Raw genomic sequence first — 13,581 nt, forward strand, 5'->3', positions numbered from 1 at the left:
AATTTTGAAGAAATGCATATATAAACCTTTTTTCTTTCCCAGAAATGAGTGTATGTATGAATTGCATATTGAAATTACATAGCACAAAACTAACTATGGAGCAACGGAGAGCTGTACATGTTTAGGTGAAGGTAACAACTGAAAATGTAGCTAACGAATTTTGGAGAAAAAAAGAAATAACGGAGAGCGCCCTCCTGACACCCGCAGGCTGTAGAAACTCCGTTAAAAATAAATAAATACATACTAGGGTTTTTATAGGGTAAAGGTAGCTGGGAATCCGTAGAGGTGAAGGTAATATTCTATAGTTGCAGATATTGGTGTATAGGTAGGGGTAAAAATAAAAGAATGAAGGTTTAGGTACTAGAGTATAGTCGGGTGTGGAAGAACTTTGGAATTTTAGGGGGTGGCCATGCAAGGGTCGAGGCAGGTTGTAAAACATATTGGGCCCGATTCACAGAACTAATCTGAGACAAAATCCTAAACTTACTACTTTTGGTATTCACAGAAGGCACTTACGACTTTTGGTATTCACAGAATGCACTTACTACTTTTGGTTAAACTTACTACTTTTGGTATTCCGCAAATAATTTTTTCGTCACAAAGGGCATTCACCAGAATGAATTTGACATCCAGAGCATACCATTCATTTGGAGAAATTAAAGGAAACAATGTCCTGGAGAAACGCCTCTAGAACAGGTTTCCTTAAGTACGTTTTTCTCCAGAATTACATACAACCTTCAAGTTCATGTACAAGAGGGTGGAAAGGTGAACAGGGGAGTTCGCTTCAATGTTTTGCTGCAGGTGGATCATGTTTCTAGCATCTTATTTGGTGGTGGATAAGAGAATGGCCGATGCACTGAAGGCATAAAGATCCCCAACAGGCAGGTGGGGATATCTGCATGTCTCCGCTGGGGAAGGCATGTCTCATTCCTATTCTGAGGGGCTGGAAGGCCACCTGCCCACTTTAAATGAACCACTAAGCATCAAAGAGACATTGAGAAGGCACATCCATCTCCTTGGACGTTGATTCACCAAAATGCCTGGCACACCTGAACCCTCAATGCTCTGGCAGGCTTGACCCCTTTTCCCAGCTAGAACTCTCCTATTTTCTACTGTGGAGATTGGGGAAGAAGAAGAAAGTAAAGAATGTAAAAGGAGGTCTCAAAATGTTAACTATCTCTTCCTGCTGGTGCCTTCAAGTCCTGTTGAGACCATAGGTGTCAAGGTCAGTGCCAGAGGCACCCAAGAGTAATTAGTTGGGAAGAACGTCTAACCCCTGTCTACTATAATTTATCATCTAAGATCCCTCTTACCCCTAGAAATCCAGGATTGGATAGGCTCGGGACTACCAGTAAAGGTCATCACGCCTGCCATGCTGGCCATTGCAAAGACATGAGTTGGAACAGACACCCCGACTCAGAAATGGAAATAGGGCACAAAGGGGCATATTTACAAGCTGGCGATAAAAAATTATCGCCGCTTTTGCGGCCGTTTTTGGCCGAAAAGCGAAGATAATTTTATCGCCTAATTAGCAAGGCCACGCTAACGCGTGGAACCTTGCTTTAGCGTGGGGATTCCTAACGCCCAGCTTTGCATCTCTAATGAGATGCAAAGTGGGCGTTCCTGACCTAACATGACAGGATAAATGTCGCTAAGCAACATTTCTCCTATCATCAAGCCCCACGCTATGAAGCATAGCGGCAGGAAAAGTAGCGATAACCCCTGTTATCGCTACTTTCCTTAAGCCTGCTTCAGGACTGACTTAGCCATGATATCCTATGGAAGGTGGATATCATGGCTACGTTTGTGAGTCCCTATCAGCAAGCTAACGCCACACTACGTGAGATTATCGCTGGGTTTCCAGCGATAATCTCATGTTAGGCAGCTAGCGTGAGGATTTTTATCGCTGAGGAGATAAGCGTTGCTAATAGCACGCTGTCTCAGCGATAAAAATCCACGATTTTTGAGATCCTAAAATTGCTTTAGAGCTTATGTACCAAATCTATCCATTGCTAGACCACCGATTACAAAAATCAAATGAGGCTCTTATGGTGGCAGTCGTTGTTACTGTATAATGGCTAAATTTTCACCAGTGTACAGGGCTAGCTGAAGAGAGACAGCACATCCCGACAGGCCAAGCTCTATTGTACACTTTAAAAAAAATAATAATAACCTAGTTTTTTATACCGTTTAAACAATCTTTACAAAAATTTGCAGTGGCATAAAACATCTGAAAGCAGACGCTAAAACCAGCAAAACCACAGGAATTGTAACTTACTAAAATGTCTGCAGTCAGATTGGTTACATCACAGGGGTGGTAAAGCTGGCCACAATCATAGAAGTGATTCTAAATGTAGCCCATACTGCTGCCCTTACAAGGCCGACATTTATTACAAACTTAAAGGCAAATAATTTGTTGCTGAGGCAAGGAAAGTGCACCTCGGAGCTTGCCTTCTCGAAACCGGAGGAAGAGCACATCAAACTCTGAAGGCACCTGGAGGTAAGTTATTACCCTAAGGTGCTGTACAGCTTTAAACTCTGGTGCTGAGCCTAGGAAACAGGACCGCAGCACTGGACCTTTTTCATGGAGCCTGAGTGAGGCTAGCAGTACTACAAACCCCAGGGTGCTGCAGGGTGGAGGGACAGTCAGGCGCTTCAAAAGGCCTGATCCTATCCCGCAGCGTGGGACGCGCTTGACCTTGTTTGTGGAGCCTGAGTGGGGGTTAACAGCACCACAAGCCCCAGGGTGCCCCTGGAGCGGTTGTGGGAGCATCAGTTGGGCGTTTCAAAAGGCCCACTCCTATCTCGCAGCATGGGATGCACCTGGGCATGTGCCCAGACAAAGACTAGGCCAAGACAGGCCCGTGTTCGCCTGGAAGAGGATGGGTTGGGCCACATCTCTTGTTTTTTTGGATTGATTCTTCATACTCTTGGCTCTGGTGAGTCTGGTCTTTTTTTTCATCGACTGGAGTCAAATGTGTACCATGGGGAAGGAGGGGGCCACTGCTAATCCCCAAGCCGGCACAACTCTGGGCTTATTTTTAGTTTGAGGTGTTAGCGTAGTTGCTAAGAAGATCATGTTAGCGGAGATACACCTTTCTTTAGACATGGGGGAGAGACCTTGTCCTGTCTCACCCAGCCTAGCATCTGCACTGCCCTGGTCTCCTGTGTTCATCTCTGGGAGTCACCCAAGTCCAATGCTTGCACCTATCTTAAGTCCAGTAACATCAGTAGCGAGAGAATCAGCTGGTGAATTCCCCAATCCACAGCTTCCTGATAGGACATGGACTATTTCATTGCTAGGCGAACCAATTTCATCACAAACCTCTAGGGTTGACAAAAGACTAATGGGTTAACCTAAAATGCTGAGGCCAGAAATAGAGGTTCACGCCCAAACTTTAGTAACCACCCCTCCAACATAATGTCCTCCAATGATGCCATGCCGGTAGACCCTCCTCCCCCTAGTTCTCAATCCCTAATAAGCCTCCATTTGCTTAAGTTGGTCTCATGGAATGTGGCTGGGGTTAGAAGGAAATTGTGCCTCCCCCACTGGGTAGATTTTATCAACCTACACAACATTTGCAATTTCCAAGGAACTGGACTCCAACGTATATGCTAGGTTATGCAACGTTTCCCTGCCCGGCTATTGCTTCCAAACAAGGGTGTGCATCAGGCTGACAGCTAATTTGGATTAGCATTGCGCTTAGTTGTAGAATTCTAGAGCTACCTACCCTTAGCACAGACATTTTAGCAATCCAACTGAAGGGCGACATTGGCTTTATCCTTGATATTTATAATGTTTACGCTAGAGGCAATAGAGGAGGGTGGAGGTCAGCCACCTTGCAATCACTAGACGAGCTCCATGATAACAGGGGGGCTTCACATCCACTAATCTTGGCGGGTGACTTTAACTTAACCTTCAAGCCCTTAGACACGGATGATATCTAAGAAGTTAAAGAGGAAGATAAACTGTGGTCTGTCCCTCCCCATAATTTACCTCCCATTAGGAAATGGTCTCAACCAGCCATTCAATTACATGAAATGGTTCTGGAGCATAGAGACCCACCAATGAGGGGACAAAATCAGATAAAGGAGGTGAGAACACCTTCACTGGGCCGACAAGAGTGAGCCATATTGATACTATTTTTGTTGATTTAGTGCTGCGGTCAACCCTAATAGCTATATCTGAAGCCAATAGCACTGACAGTGATCATAACCCTCTAATCTGGAGTATGATATCCCACTGGGGCAATCCATCAAGCGCTCCCAAGGACCAACTTATAGCTAAAGAGTTACATCCTACCAATGATAAACACCGCCCTAAGTGGCATAGGATTTTGGGAGACAATGGTAAACTTGCATCCATCAAACGGGACTTAAGAGCCCACCTGGCAGAGATTGAAGCCCACTGGGTGTAATTGAAACTCAAACCCAGTACTTCGAACAGCCAGCTCTACATTTTGTTGTTCACTTGCCTTGCACTACAAGCAGACAGGGGAGACCAAAGTAGCAATCATGGTAAACACAAGAGTGTAGACTTTTCAGGCATCTACTTGCTGTGGTAGTTAAGGCAAAGAATATGATCGCCGTACGAGAGTCAAGAGAGACAAATTGGGGAAGCATTTTCCCTCAAAGATCTCAAAAGATTTTGGGCCCTAGCTGTGAGGGGTAGCCTGAAGAGTTGATCACCGTTAGTCAGTAACACCCCAGCCAGCATTTGGCATGAAAACTTTAGTGCTTTATACAGCAACTCCAACTGTCCCACCATGTTGACACACTCCCTTGACCCATCTCTAGCTAAATCTGTTGCCCTCTTTATTAAAAGTGAAAAGCCCCAGGCCCCGACGAAATTCCAGGTGATTTATTCCGTGATGATAAAGAGAATTGGTCTAACTACATATTGGCACTTTCCAACGCCATTGCAGGGGGTGCCCCTATCCCTGAATCATGGAAGGGAGCGGAAGTGATTCCTACCTTTGAGAAAGGTTAGAGGAACATCCCGAGTAACAATAGGCCCAAAAGCCTTATTGACTGCATACAGAAGTTATTCTGTCGCACTCTCCTGACAAGGATCCAGGATTGGATGACTGACAACAACATACTGTCCCCTTACCAAGCGGGGTTCCGGCAGAAAACAGGAACTATTGACCAGGTTTTCCAGTTCATCCTTTTTTACTGGAAGGTGCTGACTATCGGCAAGGGGGGTCTCTACGTCGCATTCATTGACCTGAAGTTTGATTTCGACCTTTTCCCTCGTAACACTCTTTGGCAGGTATTAAAAGACATGGGGATGCCAATGGAAATTCTGTCAATTGTGGTTCATCTCCATGAGGACAACTATGCCAGAGTGCGATGGGGTGATCAAGGCCAAGTTACGGAGGCTATTAAAATAAATAGGGGTGTTCATCAAGGGTGCGTACTGACTCCCACCTTATTTGCGCTCTATATAAATCAAGTAGTTAAGCACATATCCATGATTCCAGCAGATGCACCAATGCTGGGGCTGGAGAAAATTGTGAAACCATTATTTGCAAATGACACACTTTTAGTCTCTAAAACACCCGGGGGCCTTCAGACACTACTAAATCAATTTAAGGTTTTATGGGACATGAGAGGTATGGAAATTAACTCTTCTAAAACAAAGTACTTGACCCTGAACCCCCATAAACCATACAAAGGGCGACCAGCCTTAGACAATGTTTTCCTTAGAAGGTAGGTTGCTTTAATTATCTGGGTATTAAACTATCCGAACGTATGTCCTGGAAGCCGCACCTAACCAAGGCAAACTTAAAATGTAATCAGATAGTTGGGGCCTTATAAAAGGAGCATGCCTGCTCATATACCAAACCTGTTGCACCTGCCCTCGAGATATAAAAATCAAAGGCAGTGAGTTTTGCCCTATGGGGACTATGGGGCTTCGAAAGATTGGTTGACCTATCCACGTTGGAGAACAAGTTCCTAAGTAACTTAGTGTCACTCCCCCTGAGTTTTCCACTTTATCCTCTCAAGTTGGACATGGGCTGTAAATCTATTGCTGATATAGCTAAATTATGGCCACTGCTTCTTTGGCAGAGACTAAAACCGACCCCTGAACTGTCCTACGCTACAGAATTTGATGAAGTCAGTTCCTTAGATGTATTCAACAAGATAGGCTGGGGTAAGGGGTCAGTAGGAAAGCATTAACCCTTTTGAGCTGCCTTCTAAGAAACAAATGAAAGCTATGCACTGGGACTGGGTAGCCCAGAAGGAAACTAGCAACATCAGGATGGGAAAGTTAACAGCAGAATTCTTTGATTTTAAAACGACCAGATCCCTGGAAGGCTTATTCAGTCATCAACTGATAGAAAGTTATATATTTAGTTTAGACTTGGTACACTCCCCCTGAATTCCTACACATGTGCATGGTCCTGCAACACAGTACAATCCAAGTGTTGCTCAAGTTGCCCTGCTCCTATAAAATCAACTGCACATGTCTCTCTGCCTGCCAAGCGTACTCCCGCCCAAGAGGTAGGTGGCTAACACTCATTTGCAAACAGTTGGGAACAAGAGAGCATGGTGCGGCCCTACGTATCCTTAAATCTGATACAAGACCATTGCTAGCCCGAACGCTTGCAAAATTCCTTGGTCAAATGTGGGGAATCAGGAGGAAGTCACAAAGGCCTTATTTCCAACCCCAATAGTTAGTTTTAAAATTATGCTCCCTATTAGGTCACCCAAGTGCTAAATATAGGGACTCTGTGTATGCTTATGGGAAGACTAGTTGATATAGTGGGCCCCGCCTCCATGGATACCGGGTCACTAGCGGCTTTTGCTGTCACTACTCACAACATATAGTAGGACAGTTTTTATCTATATAGATATTCACAGATTATTTTTAACCAAACTTTGTATAAGGTCTCTACAAATCATTAAAAAAAATGTTTAATGTAATAATGCCAACAATGTATTTAAGCATTGTTGTGCTTTTATGGGCTGACAACCGAAATAACGTTTTTAAATGTAAATGTAACAGGACCCTATCCAGGTGACAACAAAAAACAAGGGCCCGTTGATTGTTTCTCCACTAACTAACAGCCTAGGTCCAGTTCAGCCGATGGGGATGCAGCACCTAAAATTAATACAGCAAGGGAAGGGCCTCATCAATCTTGGGATGGTGCTTTGGCTCAAGTGAGAACAATAGTATTGTCAGTGGGTATTCCCCTTGAGGAGAAGATTGGTTCATTGGAAGGGGTTATCTGGGGTTTGTTGTACAAACTGGAACGTTTACTACCGCCTGCACCTGCATCTTCTATGCACCTTCAAGCCCAAGCCCCTCCCATTAATGGTCCATGCACTGCCAGGACTGGTTGCCCCCAGTGGTCTTCTCCCATTTTGGGGACAGCCAGCTGTGTCTATGCCAGATTAGGGGGGGGGGGGGGGGTGGATCGTCGTGCATCGAAAGCACAAACACAGTGATTTCTCGGCACTCTAGAGCAGCTGTGACTAACACCAGGAATTCTCCTCCTCCCCACCCTGAACCCACGTTAGGACAGGCTCCTGTGGACCTGTCGCCTGACTGTTGCCGGTGTGTGGCGGTCCTGGTTGGCATACTCCCCCGTCCTCCGATAAGATGGAAACGCATTGAGAACTGAAAAATAAAGTCTGCGATTGGCTTACACGCGATACCACCTTTGAGATGTCTGAGTATAACATCATCCTCCTGGTGAGGAGAACTGGATGGATTGGTCGTTCACGGAAATCAGTCAAGGGGGACTGCTTAGTTATCAACTGCAGGGCTCTGGCCCTCTCGCATGCATCGGTTGGTCATCTCGGGCCATAGGCCCAGTAATTTTGGTCTAGTGGCAAGTGCTGTCCTGTTTTTTTTTCTACAGACCGGCTGCCCTCGAACCCCTGGACACGTGATAAGTAGGGGAGTCCCTCATCTGAGAATTCAAGCTTTGAGAGCCCCTACGATCCCCACCTCTAACAGATTTTTGACACTCTCTGAGCTCAATAGCAATGATTGACTTGCACAACCACTGGACTTTCTGAGGGTGCCCAGTTCCTTGAGATCCAAGGTCGATGGCGACACACCCAATGTCAGACTGAGATATAAAGCTGTTGATGTTTCTCATTCCTTATCTGAGGTTATTATCATTTCTGTTGATAGCTCGTTGCACTCTTGTTTGCCAGCTAGGTTGCAATCTACTGAAATGGCTGATCCTTGTGTGCCTGTCATTTGTGAGATTCACATCTAGAGCAGGATGCCCGATAAAGCTTGTTTCCTGAAACCTTGCTGGTATTAGTAGTAAACTTGCTTTGCTTGTCAAGGGTGGGGTGACTTTGTACATCAATATATTTGTGTGTTCCAGGAGACATGGGCTGCAACTCCGCCATCCTGGTCAGGGTTTCATGACTTTGATCGACCAACGCTTTCGTCTGGAAAGGGCAGGCCCTAGGTGGGACTTGTAATTTGGCTGAAATATACCCTGATTTGTTCTTCAAATGTGATTGACATTGGCTCACATGATATTTTCTGTTTAATTTATTTTACATCTTGCTGATGGGTTAAGGCCATGCTTGATCAATTTGTATTGTAGACATGAAGGCAGTAAGTCCAATATACCTGTTGTTGATATAGTTAATTTCTACTTACCAAATCTCCTGGCTGATGTTATATAATAGTGGCTGGTGACCTTAATTGCAATTTTGAACCCCTTGGTATTGCTACTGTCACACTAAGTGGGGTGAGGATGAAGTTTGGGCTTTCCCGCAGCTATCCATAGACCAGGTTAAGAAGTGGATAGCAGCAGCTTTGCCAATCAATGCTTTCACCCTAAGTAATGGAAGGAGAGCACGTAACAGGAGAACACCCTCAGATAAAGATGGGAAGGTCGCCTTTAACCGGATAGGAGGCTTGAGCCGTATAGATTACATCCTGATGGATATTAGGTTGTGGAGGGTTATTGATATGGTGGTAGTCCTGCTTAAGGACAGTGACCACAATGCATTGAATATCTCATTGACCATAATGAGTTATTCCTTCACACCTCAAGATGAGCCACTTGATAGGAGGCTGATTCCCACTGCCAAACGACAAGGATGAAATGGAGGGCAATTACCTCCACCATCCAGTTGCAACTCTTTGAGTTGCTTGTTACTTAAAAGGTAGCAGTTCTAGCGCTGAGAAGGAGCGCAGTAGTAGCCTCCTTGTGGGAGGCATTTTTTAGTTATTCATCGAACACTGTTCTGTTCTCTAAAGGATCTTTTTATGGTAGAGGATACGTCCCTTCCCAATCGGGCCAAGGAGGCACATTGGTATACCAAAGATTGTAGGGCTCCCAGGCGATCCCTTAAGGCCACTATTACAAGAGGGAATAAAGCCTCAATTAAGAAAGCTAGGGCCTCCTACAAGGCCGTCATTTTAAAGGCCAAGCATGAGCATGAAATGGACTTTTGGGAGAAGCTTCCGTTTACAGCAAAGGGGAAAGATTCTCACTGTTTCCTGCACACTCTGGCCAAAAAGGGCCCTGGAACCTCTGCCCCTTTAACATGCAATATATTGGTTACCGCCTGTATTGACCATTTTTCAGGCTAACAGGTGCACACTGAGGCTGAAGTAAACCCTGGATTGGGTCATCGGTGGGTCCTGATAGGGGTATGGTTGGCCTGGCAGAACAGGCAGAGGCAGGCTCACCATCCCATGTCCCATCAGGGGTAGATTCTTTCAGCCTGACTGACCGTGCTGCTGCCCCAATCACAGAGAGTGAAGTGGTTAATGCTTTTTATTTTTTATGTTTGAAAAGATTTATTTGACAATCAATAAAGAAAATACAACATACCAGCAATACAGAATCAAAATGCAAAAGTAGAGGAATAATAAAAGAATTGGCTAGTACATGAAGAGAAGAATAAAAGCAATTTTTGGAGTTTTATATGAGGTAGGAAGGGGAGAAGAACAGGGAGAGGGGGGAGGGAGTTTAACACAATAGCATAAAAGGAAATTGCATTTTACATTGCATATTACAAATTAATGTGAGTGAGTTATTGATCAAATAAATCCATATATTAAGTCAACATGGGTAGAGGAGTAGACAACAGAGATCACATCTTTCAAGGGGGTTTGACATTTTCAGAGGATAGTCTGAGTTATTTTTTAAAACAATCTGGTTTAAGTAGGTAGTAAGGGGTTGTCAGAAGAGATCCCTATTAAGCGTTGGTTTACAGGAGGAGGCGAAGGCAACATCAAGTCTATGAAAATGACAAAGGCTATTCCACCAGTGTTGTTCGGAGAGTTTTGTGAGTGTTTTCCAATTGAGAGAAATATGTTGAAAGGCTAGAGCAAGCATGAGATCAAGGAGACCGTGACTGTGTGAGGGAAGATCTAAGGAATCAGAGAGGCTACCAGCGAAGAGGAGGGGTATAGTATACAAGATGGAGATCTTAAACAAGCGCGAGATATATGACCAGACCTTCCCCCAAAAGTTGGAAACTGAAGGACAGAGGAAAAGAAGATGTATGAGATCAGCATTGGAAGAACCACAAGTCCAACAGTTAGAATCAATGAAGAGGAAAAACGGGCTATAGAGGCAGGGGTAAGATAAAGTCTGTGATAAAGAAAGAACATAGATTGGGTAAGGGAAGGAGAAAGAGAGTTTTTTAAAGATCTAGACCAAAGTTTATCCCAGAAGTTGATAGATCATTCGCATCCCAGATCAGATTCCCAAGAGAGTTCCAATTTGGATTTTGTTCGGTCTGGATTAGGGGCTAAGAAATATTTGTATAAAAGTGAGGCTTTGGGTAGAGAAAGGAGTATTTTAAGAAGAGAATTTTGAGCGTTAATAGAGGATGAAGAGGGAAGGGAGTAATAAGCATCAAGAATAATCGCCATAAGAATAGTACATTTCTGTAAAAAGGAACGGGGCAATGGAATAAAGCTTGAAATTAGGGAAAGGAACATGGAGAAAGGTCATTGAAAAGATGTTTAACCCAAATAATACCTTTTAATCTCCACGGTTTCCAAAAATAGGTCTGTTATTAAGGAGAATAAGAGAGTTATGCCAAATAGAGGAATCTAAGAAGGATTCCCAAGAAATAGAGTTAGGTTGAAACAAAGGTTTCAAAAGGGAGCAAGTATGTCTAAATAGAGGGAGGGAGTATGAGAGGTTTTGGCAGAAAAAGCCATAGCTTCCTTGAAAGAAAAGGGTAATAATACAAATTGTTCAATGGAGAGCCAGAGGGGGCTAAGAGGGGAAGGATCAGATATGAGTCATTTCGAGGCCTGACGGAGGGAAAATGATTTGTGATAGAGACGAAAGTCCAGGAAGTTTACACCACCATTAGATTTTTGCTTCTGAAAAGAAGACAATAAAAATTCTAGCCTTTTTATTCTTCCAAAGAAATTTAGAGAGGCAGGAACCAATACGCTTAAAGTAGAGGGCAGGAATGAGAGTGTATAAATTAAGATCGGAGCAATCATAATTTTAATTGAATCTAACCGGCCCCACCAAGAGAGAAAAAGGGGGTTCCAAGAAGAGAGCAATTTTTCAATTTGGGGCAGAACTACGGACATATTTTGTTTAACTGAAGAAGCAATGGAATTAGAAAACCTTATACCGAGATAGTTAATCTTGGAACTATTCCAAGCAAACCCAGTGGAGGAAAAGGCATGGGGAAGACAACATTTTGTGAGGGGGAGAATTTCTGTTTTATCTGAATTAATTTTGTAGCCAGAGACCTGCGAAAAGGAGTCAAATTCAAGTAATAAAGGAGGGACAGAGGATTCAGGGTCAGAAATAAATAAAAGAATATCGTCCACGTAAGCAGAAAGTTTCAGTTGTTTATCACCATAAGGAAAACTGGAGATGGAGTCATTATTACGAATAGTAGATAGAAGAGGTTCAAGAGCTAGAACGAAAAGAAGAGGGGATAATGGGCATCCTTGACGGACGCCTCGTTGAAGAGGAAAATAAGATGAGACTCGACCATTGACTAATACCGAAGCTTTAGGAGCAGAGTATAGTACGGCGATAAGAGAGATCAATTTAGGACTGAAACCGTGCCAGTGCAGTGAGGCAAATAGGAAGGACCAATCTACTCTGTCAAAAGCTTTCTCCGCATCAACAGAGGTAGCCGCCAGACAAAAATGGAAAGGGAAGGAATTTTATTTAAAGCATTAAGGAAAAGACGGGAATTGTCAGAGGTAAGTATACCCTTGACAAAACCACATTGCTCCTAACCGATAAGATGAGGCATGAGGGGATCTAAACGTAAACCAAGCGATTTAGCAAATAATTTATAATCAACATTAACCAAGGATATCGGGCGATAATTCTTACAAAATTTAGGGTCTCGACCTTCTTTATGAATGAGGCAGATTGTAGCTTCTTGAAAAGTGCAATCTGTCTTGCCAGCTAAGTAAAAAGAATGGAAAAGTGTTAAGATTTTCAGGAGTAGTAACTCAGAAAAAAGTAAATAAAACAGAACAGAAAAAACATCTGGTCCGGGAGTTTTCCCTTTAGTGAGAGTATTTAAGACAGTGGATAATTCATTAAGGGTTAGATCAGCTTCAAGATCAAAAAGATTGAGATGGGAATTAGAAGGAGGAGGCAGTTTATCAATGTAGGCCTTAATGAGAGAGGAGGAGGGAGGTGACTCTGGAGTATAGAGATTTTGATAAAAAAAAGTTTAAATTCATTAAGTATTTCTTGATCTTTATGTAAAAGGGAATCATTTGAGGAATAAATAGAGTCTATGAGGTTACGATATTTACGTGTTTTGAGATAATTTGGCAAGAGTTTCCCTGCTTTTTTACGACCCCCATAATAACGGGCACTACTACGAAGGAGCACAGAGGATGCATTGTCAATGGTAGTTTTATTAAAAAGTGAGTTTAGCTAGTATTAAATCAGGTGAGATTGAGTCTTACGAAGAAGTATAAAATTCATGTTCTAGGAGCTTAACCCCTTCTGTGCCACGCCCTTTCCCCCTCCTGTGCCGGGCGTTACATTAGCGGGTGGGGTTCATGACGAGATAGTCTCGTCATGGGCACAGCGCAACCGTGCTCCATGACGAGACTATCTCGTCATGGGCACAGAAGAGGTTAATATGCGCTAAAGTGGCTTGCCGTTGCTGAAGAAAACATTTCATTTTTTTTTAAACAAAGTCTATAGTAAAGCCTCTCGCAGCAGCCTTAAAAGAGTCCCAAATGATATGAGGAGATAAATTGGGATCACAGTTAAGTTAAAAGAATTCATTAGCAAAGGAACAAAAGGAGGAAGAGAAAAGAGGGTCTGAGAGAAGAGAAATATTAAAATTCCATCGAGAAGATTTGGGATGCATAGGGAGCAAATCAAGATCTGTTACAATTGGGGCATGATCAGAAATAACTATAGGGTCAATAGAGGAAGATAGCAGATTTTGAGACAAGGATTGAGAGAGAAAGATATTGTCTAGGCGAGAGAGGGATGCATGAGGGGGAGAGAAAAAAGAGAAATCCAGAGTGTCGGGGTGGGAGAGTCTCCAAGAGTCAATGAGATGTGTCTGAGATATAGTATCGAGGAAATGTTTGTGGGTCTTATGGGGGACGAAGCGAACCTGAGA

The sequence above is a fragment of the Triturus cristatus genome, chromosome 9 (assembly GCF_964204655.1).
Source record: "Triturus cristatus chromosome 9, aTriCri1.1, whole genome shotgun sequence".
NCBI classification, from domain to species: Eukaryota; Metazoa; Chordata; class Amphibia; order Caudata; family Salamandridae; genus Triturus; species Triturus cristatus.